The following is a 17,271-nucleotide window of genomic DNA, read 5'->3' on the forward strand; positions in this document are numbered from 1 at the left end:
GAAACTTCCAAATCCTTGGAAAAAGCTCTTAATTCAGCTGGGATGTTCAAAGCATGTTTGTGCTCTTCAGAAGATTTAATATGTAAAAGCATTCCTGGCTTTATATGTTCCTCCTACCTTAAAGGTATTTTCTTTTTTTCCCAGTAATCCAGGGTCACATTTAGCCCATGCTGCTATTTTACATTCTAAGGAAAAACACAAAGTTAGTATTGAAGGACTAAAATCTGGCTCTTTGAGGAGGGACAGAGGGGAAGAGGCCAAGCATGGAGGCACTGGCAGGCAGGTGAGCAAGTGTTCACTGAAGAGAATTAGGAAAATGTAATTTTCTTACAACAAAACTATGGAAGAATGCAAAGTGTGGGTGTGATGTTACTATTTGCATTGAAACAATGTAATTTGTCTCTCTTTTCTTGACTTTTTTTCCTTGAGGTTTTTTTTTTTTTCTTGATTTTTTTTTTTTTTTTTTTTTTAATTTCAAAAATTGTACAGTCCTGGGGGAAAAAAGTCTTTTCTGTTAATATATTTGCAATTCATGAAAGGATGTGGAAAATCCAAATAAATTACTTTTAAAAGCAGGCTTAGCCCCAGGTGCTTTGGGTCAGGGGTGGGACTTGTCCTTCAGAAGTTGGGCAAGTGACAGAGGATGGAGAAGTTTAAGGGCACCCAGGGGTGCACAGGGCTCTTATTTGTCCTCTGCTACCCAGGCTTCCAATGTCGCCTGTGAATCTTCCACAGCCTTCCAAGGGGGCTGGAGTGGTGGGTGAGGTGTGAGTGGGTCCTGCCAGGGCCCCGGGGCTGCTGCAGGGCTGGAGCCCCCCTGGAGCCCGGCCGGGAGAGCTCAGAGCCCAAAGGGGCTCCAGGAGAGCAGGAGAGGGACCGGGGCCAGGGCATGGAGGCACAGGACACAGGGATAGGTGGGATACTGGGAGAAATCCTTCCTGGTGAGCCCTGGCACAGGGTGCCCTGAGAAGTTGTTGCTGCTCATCCTCACTTTCCATCCTGCAGTGACAGGAGATTCAAGAAGCTCTGGGTGCTGGAACAGGTTAGTTTTATTTTCATTTTTTCCTTCCTTCCATAGCAGGTTCCCACCCTGTGACTGCAGCTGTTGTTGCTGTCTCATACTTCCAAACCTGGGGGAAAAGCTGCCCTGGAAGGCTCATGGCTGTGCAGGAATTCCTCCTGCTGCATGTGGTCATCTTGGCTTGAACCTTTCACCACTCATTTTTGCTCAGTAATTTCTGAGAGCTGAGTTTGGCTGTACAAGCCACCCGGAGGTGAAGCCCTTCCTAGCTGCTTCCCCGTGTTTCCTCCCATGGTTCTGTTAATCCTGGGCATTCATTCCTGTGTCTTGTAGCTGAGCCCTGCAGTGAGAGCTGTTCTGTTCTGTTCTGTTCTTCACTGCAGCCTCCCCGTGTGGGCTGGGCTGGAGCTGGGCTCTGCCTGGTGCTGAACCCGGGCTTTGCTCAGGGCAGGCTGAGCTTTAGGTGCCTCCAGAGAAAGGCAAAGCTGTGATGAAGTTGGATTTTTCCCTCGTTCCAGGGCTGAATCACAGCCATGTGGTGAACACCAGGAGTTGTTTAGGAACACCTACATCTCACTGAGGTTTGCACCCGTTCTGGTGTTCACCACTGACTTCGTTGCTGCAGCATCTTCTTTTCTGTCCCTCTGTCCAAGTCTGTGACTTTCAGTGAGAGCTGATGCAGGAGCAGAACTGGGTTTTTCTAAGGCAAGGATCCCAGTGCTTTTAAACTTTGTCACCTGCAGAATAAGGTTATAGTCTGGATTTTCCTGGATAACCAGGGAAAACAACCTGGTTGTTCCATATTCCCTGGAGAAGGAGAGCAAGGACAGTGAATGCAGCTGCTCTGTGTGGGACCAGCATCTCACGGTGTCTTTGGAGCATCTCAAACATCCTTCCAGTCCTGAAAGGAGCTTAGGAAAAAAGAGGGACAGTAACTTTTTGCACAGGCAGAAAGCGACAGAACAAGGGCTTGTGAACCACTTTAACCTGAGAGCAGTTTAGTTTAGATGATGCTAGCAGGAAATTCTTTACTTGGAGTTTGGCCAAGGCCGTGGCCCAGGGTGCCCAGAGCAGCTGTGGCTGCCCCTGGATCCCTGGAATTGTCCCTGGGCAGGGCTTGGAGCAGCCTGGGACAGTGGAAGGTGTCCCTGCCATGTCAAGGGTGCACTGGATGGACTTTGAGTCCTCTTCCCACACAAACCATTCCATGATTTCATGATCCTCTCCCCAGCTCTGCTGTCCCAAAGGGCACCAGTGACTCTCATTGCCCAGGACCTTGTATTTAAATTAAACCTGTCCTGTGATGGGGATAAAAACTAAAATACAAATTAAAAAAGCACGAGTGGCAGCAGCTGCAGAGCTCCGTGGCTGTGTCCCACAGCAGTGGAAGGGTTTTCCGTGTGTAGGAGACGACGCTGGGCTGGCAGTGGCATCACTGAGGCCAGCAGCTCCCAGGGGCCCGGGGCAGCGGTGCCACAGCCCCGGTGTCACCCGTGGGGCAGCGACGGGCCCAGGGCCACGGGCCCTGCGTCACCTGTGGGCCACGGGCCCGAATCACGGGCCAGGGCCCGGTGTCCCGGTGCCCGCAGCCCTCGTCCCCGCGCCGGGGCTCGCTGTCCCGGCCGCACCTCCCGCTGTCCCGGCGGGTCCAGCCCCGCCGCGGGACCCCTGCTCCGCACCGGGCACGAGTGGCCGCGGCCCTCAGGACGCTCCACGCGTCCCCCCGGCCCGCTGCCACCTGCGGGACACCGGCGCCCCGTGCCCCCCGCCCCGCACCCGGGGCCGCCTCCGCCGCCCCCCGCCCGCCGCTCCCGCGGCCCGGCCGGACCCGCGGCTGCCCCGGTGAGGGGGGGACGAGCCCGGGACTCCCCGGTGGGGCCGGGGCGGGGCCGGGGGGGTCCCGGGGCGGGGGCGGCGGGCGGGGGGCGGGGGGGGGGGGGGGGGCGCGGGGCAGGGGCCGAGCGGCGGCACCGCATCAATCACCGCCCGCCCCGCCCCCCGCGCCTGATTGACGCGGCCGCAGCCAATGGGGCGCGCCCATGCCCCGCGCGCAGCCAATGGGCGCGGGGGAGGGCGGAAGGTCCCCGCTTGAAGGCGGCGGAGCGGCGCAGGTAGGAACGGGCGCGGAGCGGGCGGGGGGGCCGGGCCCGGCCCGGGGGTCGCCGCTCGCCCCCCACCATCCCCCCCCGCCCGCGGGCAGCCCCGGGCCCCGGCCCCGCCGTCCCGAAACTTGGCTGCGGGGGCCGGGCCGCGGCGGGGCTGGGGGGGGGCGGGCGGCTCCTCCCGGCCGGGAGTTGGGGGTCGAGGGCAGGGTGGCGGTGGGCGCCGGGCCCGGGCCGCGGGGAGAGCTCGGCCCCGCCGCGCTGCCCCGGGGGGCCGGGCCCGGCCGGCTCCGTGCGGAGCGGGGACCCCCCCCCCCCCCCCTCCCCGCCCGCCCCGCGCCTCCATTTTAGCCCGGGGAAGCGAGGCCGGGCCCGGGGGGCTCGGAGCGGGATCGGGGTGGGGGCAGCCCCCGGCCCCCCGCGCCCCCCGGGCCGCGCTGCGGGCGCTGCCGGGCCCGGCCCCGCCGGCCCGGCCCGGGATGGAGGTAACGGAGGGAGGGGGCGGCGAGGCCCCCTTGTGACAGCCCTTTCTCTCCCCAGCTCCTGGATTTTCCTGCCTCCTCGAGTAAATAAATAAGAAACTTCCATCCCGGCCGGCGTCGGCGGAGGCTGGAAGGATCCGGAGGCCGAGCCCGTGCCGCCGGTGCCCACCTGGAGCGCAGGTGTGAGGATGGGCCTGGCCGAGATGCCCAGCAAGGTACGTCCCGTGTGCCCCGCTGGCCCCGGCGCTCTCCGGGCCCGGCTCGGGTGTGCTCGGCTGCCTTGGCAGGTGCTGGCTTGGTTCCTGACTGAGCAGGATGAGGCTGGAGCCCTGCACGTAGTTTCTTGGCTGATGCAGAACTTTAAAATGGAGGTTTGGTATTATGGCTGGAAGTGTGGATTCACCCTGTGTGTGTGTACAGGGTGTTTCTCTCTCCAAAGCCATTCCAACGCCTGTAGTGAAGAGATGTGGAGGCTCCTCTTGGGAGCATGTGTGTATTTACAGGTGTTACCTGTCCTTGCGTGCAGCAGCATCGAGATATCAAGGCACTGACTTGCCCAGAAAAAGAAAGATCTGCTTTTTTTTCCTCCCTTTATTGTGTTCATCCTTAAACCCCATGTTTACACTATAAGGTCCTTTTGATTTGCTGATTTCATCAGGTTTATATACGTATTTATAGTACCACAAGAGTTTTGTGTACACCTGTCAGAGGGGTCTTGGCTTTCTCCTGTGAAAACCAAAGGTTTAAAGCTGGAGTTTCCTGCTCACATTTCTGTCCCTCTGGTTTCCCCAGGCGTGAGGCAGCTGTGGTGTTTCTGGGTCCAGAGTGGAGCCTGTTGGGGGTTTGCTGGTGCTTCTTTAGAAAAGTGACCTCTTGCCTTGCTGATGTTTTTACACATTAGAAATGTGTCCTAAGCACTCAGGTACAGGGATCGAGTTCTGTGCAGCTGAATAAAACCTGAAGAGAAGTGCCAAAGGGAAGGACATTTCCCTCTTTTCGTAAATCTACAAGCCAAAGCAGCCTGACTTTAGGCCAATTTATTGACAAATTCTCTTGTAATGGGAAAACCAAAAATCTTATCTCAATCTGTTCACACTGACCTTACACAAATCTGCTGTGGTATCTGATCTCCAGTTGGCCAACACAGCAGCAAAGCTCTTGGTCTTTGTACATAGAATAACAGCGAGTTGTTTTGTGGGCTTTAAAAATGGAATTAAATCTCCCTGTTGTGGGTTTTGGAGGTTATCACAAAATACCTTGGAAATCTATGCTGCTGACACTGGTGGGAATTAGGAGATAACTTCTCTGCAGACTGGTCTGTATTTCCAAAGTGCCACATGCTGATGTGCTGGGTTTGATGTGTGGCTGTGTGGAGCCTCTCACCCACATGGGCACTGGGGTGTTGTCAGCCCTGCGAGTGTCCCATTTGTCCTGATCCCAAACGCCAGCTCCTTACTGTCATGCTGCAGCCTGGGAAAGTGTGGAGGAGAAAACCCAGTGAGATTTCAGGAGCTGCAGCCCCCGTGGGATGGGGAGATGGTGCTGGTTTGGGGAAGGCTTGGGAGGGTTCTCCTGCTAGGGGAGGGCACAGGGGAGGGCACTGTGGATCCTTCCTGCCTCCCCTTAGCCCCAGGAGCTGAGGGGAAGGAGCAGTGCCCGTGTGTGCTGCTGGGGCACACGGGGCTGTCTGTCTGTCTGTCCTGTCTCTCTGTCCTGCCTGGCAGCTCTGCTGAGGGGCCTTTGCTGCTGCTGGGGAGGATCTTGTTGGAGCGTGGTTTTTGGAGTGTGCTGAGCGTGGCTTTACAGCTCTGCTAGGACCTGTCTGAGGGCTGTTCTCACTGGCAGCCCTCACCTGAGCTCCTGGCACTTGGTATTGTCACAGTTTGCCGTGTGTTACTGTCACAGAAGGCACCAGCTCAGTTACAGCCCTTGCATTTATTTTCTGGGGCTCTTAGCCAGGGCTGCTGAGGGGCAGGAGGTTGGTGGGAGCCTTGCCTGGTCCTGGCAGGGAGTGCAGCCTGGGCTGTGCTCACAGAGCAGGGACTCGCTGCCTTCTCCTTCCCGGTGCCATTGCCCTGTGCTTGCCTGGCCCCTGATTCTCCTGTGCTGCACTTGTCCCACCAAGGATTGTTGATAAGAGCAGGTACAGACAGGACTTTTTCAGCTCTGAGTTCTGATTTCTGGCTGTGTTGCCGAGGGTGTGAAGGCAGGGGGATTTGTCTGGGACTGGGGAATTTGCACGAAGCCCTGACACTCAGACCTGCAGGCTGGGTTATCTCTGGAACAGAGGGTCTCAGAGCACAGCCCTGATCACAAGATAATGGTTCAGCATGACCACAGGATAATTAATATAATATCCTGATTATCAGCTATGATTCAGTCTGGTTAAAATGCTGCTCCAGTTCGGGATTAAACTGAATTATAAGTAGCTACCAATACCGTGGTAATTTTTCCCCCAAGTCTTAAAATCCAAACAGCAATAGAATTGTTCCAAGTGTTCTCCTACAGCAGAAATAGAAATTGCCTGATCAGGGACAAGTTGCTGAGCTCTACCAGCCTCTGTGCTCTTTGCCTTCATGTGCTTCTACTTTCTGTTTTTTGAGGACTTTGTCCTTTTTCTTTCCTGTTTAGTGAGCATTTCCAGAGTAGCTGCCTGGGACATGCTGTGTCTGTCTCAGCTAGGGAGGACCTTCCTTGCCTTGCTTCTGGTGAAGAAGATTATCAGGCGAGCAATGATTACTGCAAAGATTCTTGTTGCTACAGCTTATCTATATTTAGCTTTAAACCAGAAATGTTTTGCATCATCTGAAACTTCTGGGACCACTGACAGTTGAGTTCACTGCTTTTTATTAGGGTAAGGTTGCAAATGAAGGTGCAGAAGTTGTGGTTGTATCTGTAGGGAGTCTCATCACTGTTATTTAGTTGCCATCCACCTTTCCCACATTCAAGATGTTTCCCAGACTGAAATAGCATGGCTTTAGGCTCAAAGGTCATTAATAATAACACTTAAGAGTTATTTTATGTACAGATATGTATATACTCATTGTATAGAGACTGTTAAATTTCTGAGGCAGGTCCAACCAGAGCAAGTAATGAGGATTCATAGGTGGAAAGGTGAGGTAACAATTAGGTGTCAGTAGCTGGGCACACAGCCCTCAGCAGATACTGGGGTTTGAGTGTTCTGGATGCTTTGCAGAAGAGAAGAGTTCAAAGGATGATGCTGTAAAAATGGGGTTTCACTGGGGAGAGCTGCTCTTGTTCATCTGGGGCATCTCCAGATCAGGAACATCCTGTGTGAGGGACAGATGGGTGGCTGCTCCAGGAGTGGCCAGGTGGCCACAGTTGTGGCACAGTTGTGAGTGGGGAGCTGACACAGAAGGTGTCAGAGGCCAAAGCTGTGTTGTTTTAGACTGCACAGCGATTTTTGCTACATCATCTCCAGGTCAGGCTGGAAATGGAGGCTGCAGCTGTGTCTGTGCTGCAGGAAGATCCAGACCTGTACTGGAATGTCAGGCTGCAATCTGGGCTCTTGCTCTGTGCCTCAGCAGAAAATCCTGCACTGCAGAATGAACAAAAGATCAGAAACTTTATTGCACAGGAATTTCTTTTCACTTCCTCCTCAACAAACTGTCCTCACTCTTCTGTTCCACTATAAAACCACATGTGTTGCTACTTCTGCCTTTTAGCTGAGCTCTAGTTCAAGGTAGATTAAAAACCCAGTAATAGCAGAGGTTTGCATGCCATCATGTTGTCCTGTGTCCTGGGTTCCTAAAGTTCTCTCCAAGAGAGGTGAGGAATCAGGAGAGAGCGTGCAGCTGCTGAGTTCCTCATGCAGTTCCCTTTCAGAAATGGCTTTTTTGTTACCCTTAAGAATAGATGGTGTTCAGTGTGTGTGACCCCGTTGGGTGCTGGATGTTGGCTGCTGATAACACAGTGCCCTGCTGTCCTCCTTGGCACGGTGTCATCACTGACTTGGAGCCCTGTTCAAGGTGTCTACACTCATTTTCTGAAGGTACTGCATGAGAGTGCTGAGCCTGGGGTGTGTGGGGATGGGGAATGGCCATCCTGGAGGGGACAGCTGCCACTGCAAGGGACAGCACAGAGTGGAGCTGGCTGTCTGCAGCTCCCTGCTAGGGCACAAAAAACAGCATTAGTCTCACTGCTGTCCGTAGTTGAATAATTTTCTTGGAAAAACACTTAAAGCTAAGTTTTGAGCTGTGTTTTGAGCATTTGTGTGGTCAGCAGACACCCCTGGGGTGGCTCTGGCTGCATGCCCAGGTGGTCGCACACACCCTTAGAAAAATGATGAAAGGTGAATTTCCTGGCCCAAAAAACCCAGCTGTAATGACAGTGCTGTGGTGTGATTCGTTAAGCAATATATTGGATTTTAAAGAGCAACAGCAGTGTCTCGACTGCGAATGTCAAATGCTTTTCAGAGGAAGGGAGCATTGCCCGGGCACTGTGGGATTCCCGTGCAGGCCAGGAGCTGGGCTCACATCCTTGGGGCTCCCTCCCAGCTCAGGGTATTCTGCAATTGCTTGTGTGGTATTGAACCGCCTCGTGTGCTGCTGGATTGAAGCACGAGCAGGAAATCAACTTGTCCGTGTGTGCTGCATAATCCAGGCCAGGGCTGTCCATACTGGAAGGAGGATTCCTCCTTTGCTGATTCTGCAGTCGAGCAGGACAGCGTTTGTTTTTTGCTCAGTGCAGCTCCCCGGGGCAGGTTCTCCTCTGTGACGTGAACACAGCTGGCACTGCTGTTAGCTTTTCCCTGTGCAGGAAAATGATGGCATAAAGCAGTTTTTTCTTGGCAGAGCTGCATTCCTGCTGTGATGGCAGCGGAGCAGTGCCCTGGCTGAGGGAGGTCCAGCCCCAAGGCTTTGCCGGGCAGGGATTCCCGGCGGGTCTGTGGCACCCCCGGAGTGTCACCCGCCTGCAGGGGCCCAGGCTGAAGGTCACACAGGGGAAATGGTTCCTGCAGTCCCAAAGGAATCCTGTCCTGCTCTCGGTGTGTGCTGTGTGACCGAGCTCCTGAGAGGGGCAAGGACGTAGGGGAGGAGGAGGAAGAGGAGCAGGAACGCGTCCCCAGCCGTGCCCGGGGCTGGGGTCTGCGGAGCGGGGACAGCCCCGGAGCCTTCGGGCAGATTTCCCAGAGTAAAGCTGGGACAGAGGCAGGAGCGGTGCGGGACGAGCCCGCAGCAGCTCCCGGCGAGGACACGGGAGAGCGTGACGTGCAGTTTATGGAGAAACACTTAATCGTCTGAAGCTGTTTGCTTTATCTTTCCCGGGAGCGGGCTTGCGGCGGCAGGGCGGGCAGTGCCGTGCGTTCTGGGTGTGGATCGGTTGGATCGCTGTTAGAACAGCGGCGCTCCCGCAGCGCCGTGTCCTGCGTGTCCCCGGCCGCGCCCGGACTACAACTCCCGGCGTGCCCCGCGCGTGCCGCGGGCTCCCCCTGGCGGCGCCCGGCGGGGAGCGCAGCCGCCCGCAACGGCGGGGCCGCGGCGGGCGGACAAAAGGCGGCGAGTCCGCCCCTCCCTCCCCTTCCCCTCCATCCCTCCCTCCCTCCCTCCCCGGCGGCGGTGCCGGTGCCCGCCCCTCTCCTCTCCTCCCCTCCCTCCCCTTCCCCTCCCCTCCCGCACTGCAGCTCCTCCGCGCGGCCGCGGCGGGCGCTCGGCGGGGCCCCCCGGCTGCGGGCGGGCGCGGGTTGCGCTGCGCGGCGCGGCCGCCGGGGGCGCTGCGGCGGCGCCCCCCGCCCCCCCGCCTCCTCCCCGTCCTCCTCCTCCTTCCCCCCGGTGCATTCTCCGGCTGACGGGAGGGGGAGGGCAGGGAAGGAGCCCGGCCGCCATTTTCGAGCCGCGCCGCCGCCGCTCTCGCCCGGAGCAGGGGGGGACCGGGCGCGCCGACGAGAAGCGCCGCAGCGCCCGCTCCGCCCCAGCGCTCCGACCCGGGGGCGGGGGGGCCGCGCTCCCCCCCTCCCCCCCCACCCCCAGCACTGCGGCCGCCGAGGGACACGGGCGAGCCCATCCCCCGTTCCGCCGGGGCGGGCGGGGGGGGCGCCGGGGGTGGCGGCGCCGCGGCTGCCGCCCCTCGTCCCGGGGGGGCCCGCTCGGTTTGTTTGCGAACTGCGCCCGTTTCGCCGCGGCCGAGCCCGCCCGGACCGCGCTCGCCGCTCGTCACGTGGTAGGTGCCGCTCGCCCCGCGCCCGCCGCCCCGCGCCCGCCGCGCCTCCCCCGCCGCCCCTTTGTTAGAGCCGCCGCGCCCCGCCGGGCCCCGCCGCCGCCGCGCCCCAACTTCTCCGATCCCCCCCCACCCCCCCTTGCCGCCCGCCCTTCCCCTCCCCGGTGCGGCGGAAAGTGCGGGGGTCGCGGCGGGAGAGCCGCCCCGCACCCCCCCCTTCCCCCCCCCCCCATCGCCCGCCGCCCCCGGTGCTGCGTCTGCCCGGGGCGGGGGGGGCCCGCGGGCGGGGGGCGGCGGCGCCGCTTTCGGTCGGAATCGCGGCCCCGGGGGTCCCGCAGGGTCGGGCCGGGGCCTCTCACGTGGCCGCTGCCCCCGGGGAGGGGAAGGGACGGGAGGGAGGGAGGAAGGGAAGGGGGGGGCACCGCTCCCTAACCTGGTGGGAAAGGGGGGCTGGGGTGGGGGGGGGGGGGGCACACGCGAAGTTTTAAAAGTAAACAGAAAAAAAAAAAATTAAATTGCATAACCTCAAAGCTTGCAAAACGCGTGGAGGGAGCAGGTCCCGCGGCCCCAAATCCGCCTGGAAAATAGGAGCGGAGCGGTGCCGGTAATCCCGGTGGGCTGTCACCGGCGGGAGCCGTGGCACCGGCCGCTCGCCCTGCTCCCGGGGTGCACAATAGCGTCATTTTCCAGGTGCCTTCGAGCTCCAAAACCTTTTCCCTGTATTTACTTTCCAGCCGCGTATTTTGTATTTTATTTGTTTCGAACCGGCCCTGCCGATCCAGGATTATTTTCCCCAAAACAGGCTGGGAGAGTCCGGCTATCCTGAAATGCTTTCTGTGATCCCTACGTGTGTTTACTTCCATCACGGGATTAGCATCTTCCAGTGCTTGGTTACGGAGAAATTTCCATCGTTTGGGGCATAAATGAGGGTCATGTAGGAGGAAAAATAAAGCAGCTAAATGTATTGGGAGCTAAACTTATTTTCTCCCCCAAAAATTAGACCCACCTTCCAAACCGAGGTGTCATCTCTCCTCTCTCTCCTTCAATTCGTGTCCAGGTGGAGCAGAAGGCAGGCACTCCATAGATTATATTCCCTGTTATGTAAAATGCACTTGAATGACAAACTGTAGTTTTCCATGAAACCGGTCAGGATATGGGAGGAACTGCAGGTTTTTTATTTGTTTTGACTGACCATTATATTTTGAACTGGTTTGGGCCACGGCCGTGTTGGTGGTTACATCATGTCATGTGTTGTGTGCAGGGTGCTTTGTGCCTCTAAAAATAAGGTGAGGAAGGAGCCGGTTTCTGGGGCCGGACTCTGCCGTGGGTCGGTCCCGCTGGCCACGGGGCTGAAACATGCCGGGGGTGCTCGAGGTGTGACATGTGGCTGTGTGTGCCCCCGAGCCTCTGCCGGGGCTGGCAGGCCAGGGATCTGTCTGGCTACTGGCGTTTTCTCTTTAAAACCATATTTGTCCTTTTTATAGCCTTTGTTTTCATGGAGGAACCTCTGATGCTCTTCCCTGCTTTAGCGTATCCTCTTGGATTTCCATTCTGGCACGGGAACAGCGACGCGCTTCAAGCTGATTATATATTTTTTTTTCTTTAATTGAGAAGTCAGCAGCGTTTTAAATGGGCGGAGGGGGCAGTGGAGCAGAGTGGGGCCGGGGGCAGAGCCTGGGGAGCCCCGGGCCGGGGCCGGCGCCGCTCGGAGCCTCTTCCCTCGGCCCCATTTCCCTGCCCGCTTCCCCCTGGCTCCGGTTCCCCCCCGGCTCCGGTTCCTTCTCGGTCCCCGGTTCCCCCCGGCCCCCGCAGCACACTCGGCCTGGGCTGGGCTGGCTTTTGGCGCGGCTCGGATGGCGATGGGGATGGTGTTGGTGTTGGTTTTTTTTCCCTGTAGCCACAGTGCCAAGGTAGCACAGCTGTGTGGGGCTTAATGGATTGATATGCTGCAGGAGCAGTTAATTGTGGAACTTGGTTGTGGTACTGTTATAGCTGATTTGTAATGATTTAGCAATGAGGAATGACTTGTGTTCCCTCGTCAGAGGTGATAAAGCAGCAGATGACCAGGCAGATGTGGCTGTGGGTTTCTCTTACGCCTTTTTTCCCCTCTTTTGCCATTTATTTATTTTTTTAAATGCTGTGTTTCAGTCCCATTTGCTCTTGGAGATCATCCGGTAACCGGAGAGCTGGTGAGAGTCTGACATCATCAAGGCAGGGGTGAAAACTGAGCGGTTCTGTGACCAAAGTCACTTCCTTTTGCCCTGTTTATAACTCGTGTTTTGGTGAAGGCCACTGCCATTATCTAATGAACGCCCGGAACAAAGCCTGTCTCTGGAGTTCCAGCACTCCACCCTTCCCTGCTCAGGCTGTGCCTGCTGCCTGTCCTTAGGAACCTCAAAAGGCTCTTCCAGGCAGGATGGGACTCGGTGGACAGTGAGGTAAAGAGAAGGCCTGAGGATTCTTAGGCCCAACCCGAGGGAAAGGGTAAAGCTTGGGGACTGGGAGAAAGGTCAAGGAGCACATATTTTTATTTACGGGCTTTCTCCCCACCCCTTTCCATATAATTTTCCTCTTGTGGAAAGTTAACTTTTTCTGGGACCATTTTTTTGAGAGTAGGTCGGTGCTATCTCAGTCCGAACCCAGACAACACCTGATTTTGCATTTCTCTGTTTTTTGTTTTGTTTTTTTTTTTTATTGGACTATGAGAAGAAAACAGGTGGGTCAACTTAGGCCTAAATGGGAATTTAATTCCTGGAAGGGTCTCAGGTGGATCACATGGTGATGAGACCAGCTAATGAGTAAGTTGTGCACGCCTGCCCTTCTTCCCAGTGTTTATCCCTGCATTAAAAGGAGCTCTGAGCACTGGGCAGTTGCAGTGGCAGGTGATCTGAGAAGCAGCGTTTCCGTTGCTGCATTTTATAAATACCATGTCCCTGCTCATGACTTCCAGGAATACAATGTCTATCTGGAATGAAAAGCAGCAAAGATTCGGTTTGAAAATCCTTCCCTGTAAACAGGAGTTTGGCCGCGTGTTTGAGGATGCAGTTTCTGTGACAAATCGTTTAAATTGGAATAAAAGCTTTCTGTTCTTTCTCAGCTGGGCCAGGAGTTGTCATACCCAAATCAGCAAGAGTCTGGGTGATGCAGGACTTGAGTAAACATAATTCCATTAAACCCTGCTCGTGTCCTCGTCGGGCCGAGTTCAGAGCTGGGTTTTTGGAAGAGGAGAGTTTGGATAAGGTCTCGTTCAGGTTTTTTAAAGAAAGTTAGAAAATGAATCTGGATCTCTCCTGCCACGAGGTGCAGCCAGCAGGTGACTGCCAGAGTTTGGAGGGTGAGACAAATGGAGAAATGGGAGATGTTAGTAGTTGGGAAGACTTAATTCTGGAGAGCAGAGTTTTGACAGTGCAGCATCTGAATTTAGTGATGAAACTGTGCTGTTTATCTGATAAAATGGGGGAGTAAGGTAACAAAATCAAATCTCAAGAGGGGAAATGGGAGTAGCTGTCAGCCTGAACAGGCCTCGTCCTCGTCTGTGCCTGAGTTAATCTCTTGCTGCAAACTTACTTTTTTCAGATTTGGTGGAAAGAAAAGTTTAATTGAAATACGTGCTTCTGTATTGGGAGCTGCTTCAGGCCTCAGCCTGAAGAAACCTTAAAGGTTTCTCATTTTCAGCTCTCAAACGTTGGGAGCCGTGTCTGAAATCTTTGTAACTTCCTGCCAAGGTCTGCAGCGACAGAGGATGTGATGGGGAGGTTACTGTGAGGTTGCTTTGCACTAAATGAGGAAGAGCAAGCCCAGCTCAGGCTGTAATTACGGCCCGTGGAAGAGAAGCTGTGATGTGTGAGTGAAAATCGCCTTTTATTAAACGAGTGTGTGTGCTCTGGAGTTGTTGTCTCCGCGGTTTTGGTTGCTGCCATGGCCTCGTGGTGGGCTGGGACCTGCAGTCAGCTGGGGAAACAACTGCCGAACTGCAGTCAGAATAAAGTGTTTAAACTTGGCTGCCACGCTGGGCAGGGTGTGTGGCTGGGGACACTGAGCTCTGCTCCTCTCCGGGCTGTTACTGCCTCGGGAGGACTTGTGTGTAGCGACCCTCGGTGCCTTGCTCTGAAATACCGAGTTTAAAATACCGAGTATTCAGGTGGTGCCATTTTATAGGGCAGGGGGTGTTAGGAGTTTTGGGAACAGTTATATGCTTTTGAGCAAAGATGGGTGTGACTGCACCTAGTGAATGAAAATGTGTCTTTAAAGTTAAAAGGCAATTCTGTTTTTTGTTTAACTTGCTCCCTGCGTCCTGAGTTCAGTTTTTCATATTTCCTGGGCAACTTGCCCAGATTATGTGAAAGAAAAACAAAATCTTTCTGATACTGCATGGGGGAGACCCGGATTTCACAATTGAAGCTTTTTAAAATTTTATTTACTTCTTTTTTTTTTTTTAATCTCTGATAGGATGCTGCTTTCTGCAGATGTCCCATTACTATTTTTGAACCACATTTCTTGTGATTTGACTCTAAACTGCAACTTTGTTCTGAAGAGTAGTTTTTAACAGCAATGGGTATTTTTATCTCCAGCCACTTAATTCTCCAGGTGAAGGCATTCTTGCTTTTAGTTATTCACCTTTCCAGATTTTTTTTTTTTTTGGCGGTGATGACAGTTAATCTTGCCTTGTGGCTTCTGTTTTTCTTTCTGACATCATATTGATGAAACCTCCTTTACCTCAGATGGTGCAATTGGTTTGCTTTATTTATATCCAGTGAGAATTCACGGGTGTAAGAGGGAATTATTCTTGCAGGAGATCTCAGAGTTGACCAGACCCTGCCACTCAGGACAAGGAAGTGGAAATAACAGCTTTTAGTTTGATCTTGAGGGCTTCTCTTTGGAAACAAAAGTGGAGCACAGTAATATTTCTGGGATGTTCTTACTGTTAAAATTCTATTTTTCCCTGGGAGATTAGGTGCAAGTCTGTAGTGTTAATAACTGTGGAATGTACTCGTGTGTATTGTAAAAATCTGTGGTTATTTTATATGTTCTTAACCTTTTTTTAATTAATATTAGAAAAAGGAGCCTGTTTCCCAAATGTGGGTCATTGCAAGCACACAATCTGCACGTGATAACTGGCTTATCAATAAGGTGATCGTCCTGTACTTGCCTGTCACGTTTCCTTAATTAAAGCTTAGAGAGTTGCTTCTCATGTAAATCCCTTTCTAAATTGGTAGAGCTGCCTTACAACTACAAAATATTGAGAGGTGATAACAGAAGGCACGTAGAGAATCTGTTATGTACAGTAGTCCTAACTTTGGGAGATGGACATTGTGGATGTGGAAAGTGTTTGTAGGCTCAGGGAGCTGGTGTGTGTTGTTACCTGCTGAGGTTAGCACAGATTATGTGTTTTACTTGCAAAATGAAGTGTAGAGGGATTTTATTTTAGCGAGTTCGGGGTTTTTTTGTGTGCTTTGTTTTGGTTTTTTGACTGAAGCATATTTGTAACCACACAGATTCAAGAGCTGGCTGTTGATTTGTAGTGGGGGAGGAGAGGGGAAGTGGGAATTGGTATAATACTCACTTCCTTCAGGGTAACTTTGCTTTTATTGCTTCTAACAGCACCTTTGTGTACATCAGGAAATGCGTGCTGGGGAGGACAGAGCTTGGGGTGGAGGGGATTCAGGGTGCAGTAGTGCAGGAATTTGGGATAACGGCAGGGATTTAAACCATAATCCAGGAATGTAAATCTGTGAGGTTGATGTGTGTGTGGCCAAGCAGTGCAGGGAGGGATGGAGGGCACAGGTGAAGGGGCCAGGTGGGATTGGTGCCATGGTGGGATTGATGTCTGGGAGGAGAGCAGGGACAGCCCTTCAGAGCAAACTGGAGTGAGTTTATCCAGGCGCCTCCTCCGTGTCCAGTGCTCAGAGCTCCCCATGTTTCTCATGACCCTCACTGCAAGCACAGTGCCTGGTTTCTCCCCAAGAAACTCTTTCCACAAAGAGTTCAGAGAGCCAAAACTTCCTGCGTTTGTTTTGGGCTTATTTTCTGAGGTACTGCACAAAATCATGTGCTTGGAAACCCAGTTCTCCTTTCAATGTGTGATTGTAGAATTGGGTTTTAGAAGCAGAGGGTGTTGAATAAGTCAGCAGACTGGGGGATTGTTTTCAGGGGTGTCATGACCCGGTGCTGCTCGGGGTGTAGTGTGACTGGGAGTGTTCCCGGTGCCCCATGGCTGTCCCGGTGCCCCGTTCCCGGTGCCCCATGGCTGTCCCAGCCCCGTTCCCTCTGCTCAGTTTGCCAGGCTGGAGTTCTGGGTGCCTGCCCTGAGTTTGGTGAAGGCTCCTGAGGAGCCCTGGTGGCTCTGCTGCCTCCCGTGCCCTCCTGGGCACCGAGGGGAGATGGTTTTAGCCTGGTTTTACCTGCGTGCTGCAGCCTTTCATCTTGCCTCTGTTAATTACTGCTAAGTGCTCTGGCACTGCTCTACTTCTAAAGGGAACATGCAGAACGTTCATTGAGTATTAGCTGCACTGTAAACACCACGCTGGCCTTCCCGAGGCAGCTCCTCTTGGATCTTCCCGGGCCAGGTGCAGCACAGGGGTTGTGCCAGTGCCACAGCAGAAGCCTCGTGGTCCCGCAGGTGTCACCTTGAGTGCTGGGAAGACCCTTGGCAGGGAAACGGTGAAAAGAGGGACCTGTGGGTGCTCACATGCATCTGCTGATACTGGTGGGGGGGCAGCAATTTCAGTAGAACTTTCCAGCACAACTTGGGTCCCAGGAGCAGGCAACAGATTGGGGATAATTCTTGGAATTATTGTAAGACTTGCCAGAATGCTCTGCATGTTCCTCAGACTGTGTGAATGACCTTCCCTTCCCATTCCATGACTTTTCCTTTTCTTTGTTCTCCTTTCTCCGAAATGCCTTAACACCTTCTCCCCTCCAATTCCCTGTTAGGAAGAAATTCCTGGTAAGTGTAATACAGCTCTAATAACAACCCACACTTACAAACAGAGGGAGGGAACATGCTTACAAATGTTCCTTAATGTTTTTTCCATGGGTTGCTCATAAAAGTAGAGATCTAATTCAGTGTTAGAGAAGCCAGTGCTGTCCAGCATACAGAGATTTTATAAGGACTTAAATAAAATTTTAAAATTGACCAAATAACTTTTGGAGGTCATCTTTAAGCTACTAGAACAAAGCCTTATTCTAAGGGGAGGCTTTCCAGGCTTCCAAAGTATTCTAAATGCTGTCCACTCAATGAAAAGTGGAGCCAAGGAGGTTTGCAGTAGCTTAGCAGGAGGATTTGCTGTTTTCAAGTGGGTTTGCTAACCTGGAGGAAAAGGCAGTGTCAAAGTTTTGTTTCCGTTTCCCACTTCTGTTAATTTAAGTAGATGACCTACAAATTAAAACTCCCTTCAGCCTGCAACTCCTGCAAGCTCTTGGCTGCTGTGGTGCAGAGCAGATTGGTTCATGAGGAGTCATTTAGCACCAAGGGGAGGGTTTCTGCTCT

At 54.0% G+C, this 17,271-nt stretch overlaps 1 protein-coding gene across 4 annotated transcripts in view; it reads left to right on the forward strand.

Annotated features, from left to right (window-relative positions):
- Positions 1 to 3,618: 3,618 nt before the first annotated feature.
- Positions 3,619 to 17,271, forward strand: part of KANSL1 (KAT8 regulatory NSL complex subunit 1) — a 74,402-nt gene continuing 60,749 nt past the window's right edge. For 2 of the 4 annotated variants that reach the window (XM_088179544.1, XM_088179547.1), the window contains exon 1: positions 9,426 to 9,785. The gene's annotated coding sequence lies outside the window, so the exon portion shown is untranslated. Of the gene's footprint in view, positions 3,821 to 9,423; positions 9,786 to 17,271 lie in introns of those variants that run through there. The other 2 variants (XM_088179545.1, XM_088179546.1) reach the window with 2 other exon arrangements.

Source organism: Sturnus vulgaris, chromosome 27, assembly GCF_052056855.1.
Source record: "Sturnus vulgaris isolate bStuVul1 chromosome 27, bStuVul1.hap1, whole genome shotgun sequence".
Taxonomy (NCBI): Eukaryota; Metazoa; Chordata; class Aves; order Passeriformes; family Sturnidae; genus Sturnus; species Sturnus vulgaris.